We start from the raw sequence: 9,488 nt of genomic DNA on the forward strand, positions 1-9,488 counted from the left end.
AAGAGAAACACATCTTGCAGATGGCCGCAATGGCACCCTAGAATTCCCCTTGAATATATTTATACATTTTCATAACCCCTTGTTCTATCTTGATAGTCTCAAGTTCTATGGCTCCTTTCTCGGAGATATTTTATATCCACTTTCAAGCAGCACGCAGGGACTATGGAATTTTGTTCAGCTTGATATGAAGAACCTGTATGGCATCTCTGCTTTTCTATTGTTGCTTTTTTTACCTCCAGATGTTCAACTGCCTATGAGAGTACTCAAGGAAACATAGTTATGCTGTATTCCAATACTGAATCAGTTTAATTGAAAAAATAACAAGTGATGTGTACAGTAAGGGAATTTTAAATTAACTCCCTAGCATAATCATGGTTAAATACAATGGGTTTTCTTTCTGATAGGATATAACACAGTGCTCCTAAATGATTCTTACTAAAAAAATGGTGAACTTAATAGTCATATCAGCATATTGCAGGAAGCCAAGTGCACATCACAGAGTATTCCATGTACCAGAGAGGACAGCAGGCTGCACTTTCACCCACTGCAGCCCAATCCCAGTCATTTTGTTCTTTCAGCAATGGTGAAGTTCTTACATTCATGGAAACGTGCACTAGCTAGAACAACCTGATCTTACGCAGTAACTTGTCATGCCTGATTGATGCTTAGGACTAGCTGGAGTTACATGGCAGTAAAATCTCTTCCGTGCTAAGCACACCTATGCACATATAGACACAGTGGAGGCTTATTGCAAAGGTCCTGGAGCTACTGCCACTGCCTTTGTTGTTCTGCTTACATAGCACAGAACTATGCCGACAAGTACCCAGATAGGACAGATGTAAATGTGATGGATGAAGCACTGTTTTCTTTAATAATCTAGATCGAAATGTTAAATTTTCCTCTGCATTTATCACACACTCTTCTAGCGTGTATTGGCAATAGGCTCACTCATCCTTCTAAATGGCTGTAAATAGCTGTCAGGTTCACAGCATCCAGCGGATACAAGCCTTCGTGCATTGGTATTATTGAAAGCAGGTCTGCTACCTGCTGCTTTTTAACCTTAAAGATTTAAGCATGGAGAAGAGTCTATTCCTCCTAGTTCAGGAGGTTCCTATCTGCAGAAAGCTTGAGGGGCTGTACTGGAAGAAGTTTTATTAGGTGCTTCTCCTGTTCCTATGCTTTTCCCTCAAATACACTCTATTAGCCACTCAGAGAGAGGCTGGGCTAAATAGCTCTTTGCTCTGGCTGAAGAGGGCTTTTCTTATGGACTCTCTTTATTCTTAGTTATTGCAGCAGCCTTTGGGCCTGATTCTATAAAATGCTAACTCAGGGCAACCTCCCCCCAGTAATATCAGGGCAGACAATTAAGCAATTAACACATGAGTGTTTGCAGCTCTCAGCAGACAGTTGATACCCATGCAGGCCTTGGTTCTTATGGAGAAGGACTTTTGCAAGGAAATCTCATTTCTCCCTGCAGCAGCAGTAAATCGCCTGGAAGTGCAGCAGGCAATTGGCTTTAAAGGTCAAAAGGAAATCCCACCCAGGCTTCCTGCTGCCAGGCAGCTTTCAGCTGACCTTAGCTCTAAGGTGAGCATAGCCTGCAGGGTGCAAGATGGCAAACACCCATTAGCTGTGTTCTGGGATTTGGTTGGAGCATGCCTGGGCTTTGGTGTGAGGCCCCTGATTTGCTCTTGCTTCTACAAAGGCATCTTAAGTGGTGTCCCTGGCTGGGACTTGGGTAAATCATTTGGATAAGCTACTCTAGTAGTATGCTAGAGAAGTTGTCTGGGCCAGTCTGAATGAAGTCTCTTTACTGCAGTACTCATGGAAATAGAAACTCATGGACTGCATAATACTGCACTTGGAGTATTCACCAGATCAGGAAAGGTGAGGAACTATCTGTGTGGGACAAATTAGAAGGGCTTCCTCATTCCTTACTTGGCTTAAAGCGTACATTTATATGCTGAAAATGAACTTGTTTTGTTGTTGCTAATGTGTTCCTTGTATCTTTGAATTGAGATACCCTACTGAAAGGGCTTGACTTGAAGCATATTGCTGTATTTGAGTGATGCCTTCAGCTCTTTTTTTTCCCTAAAGTTTGTAGAAACAATAAATTGGGAATCAGAGTGTGGTTTGTGATTTCCAACTCTAATAAACCTGGTGGGCACTGTACGCAATTTTCTTCTGTGGCCATGGTTATTTGGTGACTGTTTCCAGCTTATGATTGTTAATGGACATTTTCAAGTACACCAATGGCACTTTGCTTTCTAAAGAACCATTTGCATTCCCAGAATGATCAACAAATCCTTTTGTTTAAATAAAAATCTAGCACAAGTTTGTCACAAGACTTAAGATTTTATGTCATATTGGTATTACTGAGGTACTGCATCTAACTGTGTTTCTGGTTTAGCTAACAGAATATCAGGTTAATCCTTAATATCTGCCATGCTTTTCTTGCAGCATAGTAATATTCTCAAAATAACAATTATTTGATTACTAGAATATGGGTATAGCATTTGGAGAAATTGTAAAAGCATTTTCCCTTTATTTTCTTTCCCAGAAAAGTATTGGAATATTGGAGAGGTGGAATTAAAATGTAAGTATTAATTGAAACTATGCTTAATTTACTTCTGCAGTGTGGTGTGCATTAAATATAGTTCTTTAGAGAGCATTGAATTTTATATTTATGAAATTAATAAATGTATATCTTGTGTATTTCTAGTGCTTGGAGTTACATGGAAGATATCTGCTCACCCATTTTGAAAATAGGAGGGAAATAAAATGGAAAAAAAATGATTGGAGACAATGGAAGACTTCCAGTAACTCAGCTTTGGAACGGACTTAGTATTCTGGCTGGAGATGAAATATGTTCTCACTTCCAGCCCTGGGAGTCTCATTTTTTTGTGGCTTTCTATAATGCCAGTATGTAAATTAAAAATTACTCTTTGAGATCTAGTGAAAGCAAGCTTGTTGGTTTTGGCTACCAGCATCTGTAATATGGCCTCTCTTTCCCATTAACACTGACTTGTCCTTCTTCACGTTAAATCCTACACAGTGTTCTTACTTTGATGCTGCAGTCCATTTTTGTGGAATGCTTTTTGAACAGAAGTTTTTCAATACATAAGTTTACAGTCCCAAAGAGTATTCAGATGCTCTGTTGTATTATTGCATGCATTTAGTTTTCGGTTTCCAGTTGCATCCAAGTAAAACATCTATACATTTCTCTGGCAAAAACATCTTGCAATTCCTGAGTAGTGTCTGGATGTATCTGTTGCCGTAGTTTATTTGGGCTTTCATAAAGATAGCAAAACTGTGTTTTCTTCTAAAGTCCCTCCGTTTGCTTGACTTTTTTTTCTTTTTTTTTTCCTTTTTATTTCTTTCTCCACTCTATGCAAAACAACTTTTGCAGGATGATTTTCTTCTAAAGATGACTGATCATCCATCCATTCAGGCAGTTGTCCAGATTGCCTAAGTATGGAAGTTTATTAGTTCCCATGGGTGGAAAATTTGTTTTGGATTCTATAGTGTGAAAGAATAGGTCCTACCTGGATGTTATATGGTTTTATTTGGTTTGGGTAACTTAAGTCTTAGACTGCTCTTGCCTTTATTAGCATGTCTGTAACCATTGAGGTTTCCACAGCACGTGACTGCGGTCTGTCTGCCACATTCATGTGCTTGTCACAAAGCAACTGAACAAACTTGCCATCCCCAGGTGAACTGGTCAAAGGTAGTTATAGTAAGCAGTAACTTGTTTTGCTTCAATGCGTCTTTTTCGCATGCTTAATGCTTAATATTTTTCAAAGTACATGCTGAGCACTTACAAAAATGTGACTCTCTTACTCTCTCAAGTTAGGCAACCAAAACCTGAAGTACATCCTTCTGTGTTATTGAAAATCCAGCCATTGGTTTTAAATTGCCCCTGTGCTTCATTTTTAGGGCTAGTTATAGATGCGCTAAATATAGGCCAGTGCAAAAGACTCTGGAAAGTCTCTGACAGTGACTTAATGGGAGGTTTGAATGCTTGCATCTAAAAATTAGGCTGCTCAGTTAAGCTTCTCAAATAGGTGGATAGATAGATTGCTTCAGGCAGCCAAGTTTGAAAAGCTTGCCCTACTTCTCTGCTTTTGGAAACACCAGCGTAAAAATGACCTGTATAAGGTAGCTGAACGTGTCACTGCTTCAGAGTTGTATACCGCTCAATATGCGAACTGGTGGTGTGGTTGTTACAAGGATTTCATTTGAATACCTGGTGCGATTGATCTGGTGGTATGAATGGGACAGACATTTTTTTTATACAGTGGTCAGGTGCCGTCCTTGATAATTGCTGCTGGTGGGAATAGTTGTGTTCAACGAGCAAATGAAGGAAGGTGGTCCTGCTTGCCACACCGACCAGTTGCATATGGGAAGCACCCGCAGTAGCCTTTCATCCCTCTCTTGCTTGCATTTAACTCGGAGGTCATTGAGGGGTTTTGGCTTGTAAATCAACTGCTCTGGAGACTGTTGTTGCTACCTGACTCTCTGTCAGTTAGTGGCATAAAAGTCACTACCTGGCCACTTGCGTTACCTTACCAGAATCTTGTGTTGGTGTGTGTATAACTCGTACTCCTACAGAGTAGGTATCTATACCTACTGCACAGGAGCAGCCTACCTAATGCACAGTAGCAGCCTCGAGTAATAAAACACTAAAGCAGTATGTTTATATGGGAAACAGTGTTACATGGAAAGGAAAGCTGTGGATAATTGTGAACTCTTCTACAAGAAAGCAAGTAGGATTAATGACCAGACAACAGAGAGCTCTGTGATTGTCATAACTATAATTTTTATGATCATAACTAAACTTATTGAAATTGCAGTAAAATATACTAAACTCACTTAGATGCTATTTTTTTCTTTTTTTCTTTTTCCCCTCCCTCCTCCCAGTTACAACAGTTACTTGCTATCTGCTCTGGGCTACACGTTTGTCTTCTTAAAAAACTTTTGTTTCAAGATGCATTTAAGAGACTTGGGCATAAAAATGTCATCCATGGTTCTACTTGTCTGGAAAAAAAAAAAAAACCCATAAAAAGAGGATGTTGCTGCATCCGCATGCCTTTTTTATTACTCAAAAGTTTTTGGTGGGCTTGTTTTTATAATTAACTTGATCTGAAAATCTGAGTTGTTTCTGAAGTTATATTTTGGGGAGAGTCGGAAGAACTGATTAAAGCTTTAATCGTGTTTCTGTGGTAGCTTAATCTAAGTCAACTGATAATTATAAAGTGAGATAAAAATTAAAGCAGTGAGAATGAAACCTTATATTGAGCAGGGCAACTTGGGAAAAGCCCAATCCCGATCGAATACTGAGGAGGGTTGCTCTACACCAAGGAATGATTACAAAAATTGCCCAGAACTTCCAGCAAAGCAACTTTTGTGGAAACCAAGAGTAACATCCTGCACAGTTTACTGCCACGTAACCTGGCAGCCAACTAAACAGACACAATTTGTGTGATTTGCATTTTGGACACCTCTTCTGCCCATTCTTTTAAGATCCCAGGCACAAGAAAGGAATAGGGAATGAATACTCATACATATTTTCTTTCTGCTGGCTTGCTTGCCTTGCTTACCCCACAACACAGAAAATCATTTGTGGGGAAGCTGGCGGTGTCTTCATGCAGGAATACCCTTAGGAGAAGGGGAACTAAGAGGGCTACTGTTCACCATTGCTAACATGGATGACGCTTGTGCACCATGCAACCAGATATTTCTTGCATCTGTAGGGATGAGGAAGAGTTATACTGCTGAACTACTGAACTCCTTAGGGGACAACTTGTCTGCAGAGATAAATTACTGTTCTAAACAGTAGTAAGAATTAAAACCAGCAGACTTCATTTTCATTGGTATAATGGGAACTCAGAGGGGCTTTCTCTATTTTTTTTTTTTTTTTTTGGGGCACAAAGGGGCAAAAAGAAATGGGGACCCCCCCCCCCCAAAATAGGACACTGCATAAACACAGAAAATAAGCACATATATATTTTACCCCTTCCTCCCCCCTCCACGGTGTCCTCCCAGTGGCGTGTGTCAAGGCATTTCCAAAGCAAGGCTTCAGAGTCTTTCTGAACTCTATTGTACATTAGTCTCTGCACCCATAAATTGACTCTAGGGTCATCCAGGGGATAATTTAGCTTTAAATATAGGGTTGCACTAATATGTCTGTTGGCCCTCACTCATCCATTTGAATTGGCAGAAGTCCAGCTGGAATAGAGGAGAGGAGCTGTTTAAGAGACCCGTTCTTCATGACGTTACATTATCATATCTCTTGTCTTGTACTTCCCGAAGAAAAGGCTAGCATGGGATCCGTGTAACGGAGGAGACCTCTTCCAGTGGTGGGGAAGTGGATACTGGCTGTATATTAGGATGTAGTGTGTAGGGCAGAGTACAGCCCAAACTCTGGCCCAAGGAGAATATAGACTCAAAGAAAACAGCAATTTTTATGAAGGCTGCTCAGTCACACATAACACTTATATTCAAACTGTTGTGCCAGTTTATTTTTATGAGTCATTTAGAGGAAACATATACTTATCTCCAGTTTAAAGATATGAAGAAGAAAGTAATTTGCTAACAACTGTTTCGGGTTATTTGCAGGGACAAGATAAGAAATAAAGAGTAATTGTATTTTGACCCATAAATAACTCCAACTTTCAGATGTCTCTTCTACTCTCTGAATCTGTAAAGGAATTTCATTATGGGCAGAAGAATGATTATTTTTTGTAATCTGTCTGTAAGATGAACAGGACAGCTACTTTCACCAGTTTTCACAGTGAGTGAAAAAAAATTTTCAGAATGTTTGCCAGTTAAGTTATCTTGTGTGGCAGAGCCTAACTTTGCAAAAACTCTAGTTTGAATGTTCTAGGGTTTTTAAACATACATATAGACAAAAATGTGTATATTTGCTCATTCTTTTATTTAATCAAAGGGAAAAATTGTGTTCATGAAGGCTCAGGGCTTGACTTTTTTTTTTTTTTTTTTTTTTTTTTAAATTCTAGATTCCAGTGGTTCAGGCATCTGTATAACAGGCTTGTCTGTGCTATACTGCAGAGAAACCTTCCTCTTTGACCTACTGGGTGTTTCTCTTCTGAGGGAGGAAAGGAATTCTTTCCATGTTAAAAGAGTTCAGTCTCCTCCTGTCACTGATTGCCTCTGTTGCTTAGTTGAGCCCAATTATATGCAATGGCTTTTCAAGGGTTCAGCTGTGAAGAAGGCATGTGTGCAAATGATATCAATAAAATAACAGGATTTGAATACACAGGAGCAGCACACATGCTACTGCTTTGAAGATTTACTGTGTAAGGTACACTTACTATTCGGTAGGACATCTGTTGACACTGCCACTTTTATAGTCCTCCTGCTTAGTTTTCCTGGCTGCCATAGGCATAGGCAAAAGAAAATAACAGTGCTAACTGTTCATGCAGGAGTAATAATAGCCCTTAACAGAAGAAGAGTAATTACCTTTGTCTGGTTTCTCCCTGCTCTAAAATCTAATAAAATAGAGACCAGTGGCTACGTAGCTGATGCATACAGTGTTGCTTTTACTAAATCTGATGCTAGTTACGTAAAGCGTCCTTTGCTCACAAGCTGAACTCGCATCTTGATTTTGAAAAAAATCCATTACTGACGGGTAGATTTCCTGAGCACATTTGACAGCTTTCAAGCTAGCAGTATTTGGCAAGGCCTTTTAAAGTTATAGGAGATTTATAGCTAAAGAGATTACATAGCAGCGGGTTCAGATCCGATCCCTTTCCCCCAGCTCCTGCACTGGGTAACAATGACAGGAGCTGTCTGTATACCAGAAGGAACAGTTTAAGAGGGGTGGCTGCGTTTGGCAATAGAAGCCCCCGTTAGCAGCCGGAAGCATTGGTGCTGAAAAGCAATCGCTGGTGTCAAGAACTTTCCTAGCTAAGCACTGCAGCTGGTGGCAATAAATAGCATTCTAATAAAGGAGGATGTTCAACCCATGACATAAGCGAATACTGTTTCAACCACAAAAAGTAATTTATGGTGCTGCATATGTCTGAAATGGATTTTTTCCGATACATTTTAAAATAAAAATGCTAAGATTTCAATGGAGGGAAAGATCTGCATTTTAAATCAAAATGAAATTGAAAGATCAATGAAAAGTGTACTGCTTTTTTAAGTACGCAATGATACATAACATCTTAAGGATGTGCACTGTCACAAAGCACAATTACCTCCATTCCTAAAAATGAAAGATGCTGTTTTCTGACTGTGAATGTTCTCTATATTGCATCAAACCTAATAACTTCCCATGTCAGTGATAATTCCCCCCAACATTTAGACAGAACCGTCATCATCTTCTCTCATAAGAATGCCAAAATGATCATGCAGAAAGTAGCAAATAACAATATGCTCGGAATGCATAAACATAATGATTCTTGAAAAAAATCAGCTCCAGCCTCAATGAAGAGCCAAAAAAGGGGAGTGGATAATAAAGTCATTAGGCTCATTGGACCTGTTAACTTATTGGGTCCACTACAGTAAACAAGATAATAGTTTTGACATAACCAGTGGTGTATTTGAACATATACTGCTGCTCTTTGTTATACATTCTGTTTATGCCACGTGATTTCTCTTACGTGATTATTGTGAAACATAGCAATGTTACATACTGTATCATCTCCCACTGGGATGAGCAGGGTGTATGTGGTACCAGGAGAAACTGTCCTTTGAGTTTATTTCTGCTGGCTGGTTTGGGGTTTTTTTGGGTGCATGGAAGAGAGGGTAGTTTTGTTTTTAGCTGAGCATAGGCTGTCAAGTTAACTGAATGGATGGGTTGTTCTGAAAGGCATTTTATACAGGAGTTTGTTTTGAATCACGAGGGCTGCATGTACAAGCGTGTAAAATGAGTAACTGGTTAAGTGTTACTCAAGATCAAAATCCTTTGTACTGGAACGTGAAGCATAGTATACACATTTGAAATTCCTTAAGGAAATATATCCTTTGTATTATTCTTTTACACGTGTTTATTAATTCTCTAGTTTTGCTTTTGGAAGAAACAGACCTGCCTGTTTAAGAGATGGGCGATACCCATTTATCAGCAGTACAGCTCTGTGCTCAAGCAGATTCTCACCCCTGCCCCTTCTCCCTCCCCCTGTAGATGGTTTCTGCTGTCATCTAGGAGTTAAAGAGCCAGATTCTCAGCTGGTGCACATCAGCACTGCTATCCCGAAATAAATAGGCATAACTTCACTGGAGTCACTGAAACCTAAGCTCAGACTCATGGGTTTTGCCGTCCTTGAGTGCAGTGCTTTAAGGCTTATGATACACACTCCTGTGATACTTTGTTATGGTATAAACAAACACCACACTTCTGATTCAAATTATAATCTCATTCACCCAGAAAGCAGTAGAGCTCTGCTTATTTATCCCAGCTGAGAGGATAGCCCAAAGGCTTTTCATGTTGTATGATAAAGTCATGGGCTGTGATTCCAACCGCC

At 39.6% G+C, this 9,488-nt stretch overlaps 1 long non-coding RNA gene across 1 annotated transcript; it reads left to right on the top strand.

Annotated features, from left to right (window-relative positions):
• Positions 1-1,742: 1,742 nt before the first annotated feature.
• On the top strand, positions 1,743-3,315 carry LOC127017315 (uncharacterized). Its single transcript, XR_007766566.1, has 3 exons — positions 1,743-1,887; positions 2,561-2,596; positions 2,723-3,315. It is a non-coding gene; the product is annotated as an uncharacterized LOC127017315 (long non-coding RNA).
• Positions 3,316-9,488: the final 6,173 nt, after the last annotated feature.

This window comes from Gymnogyps californianus, chromosome 5, assembly GCF_018139145.2.
Source record: "Gymnogyps californianus isolate 813 chromosome 5, ASM1813914v2, whole genome shotgun sequence".
NCBI lineage: Eukaryota > Metazoa > Chordata > Aves > Accipitriformes > Cathartidae > Gymnogyps > Gymnogyps californianus.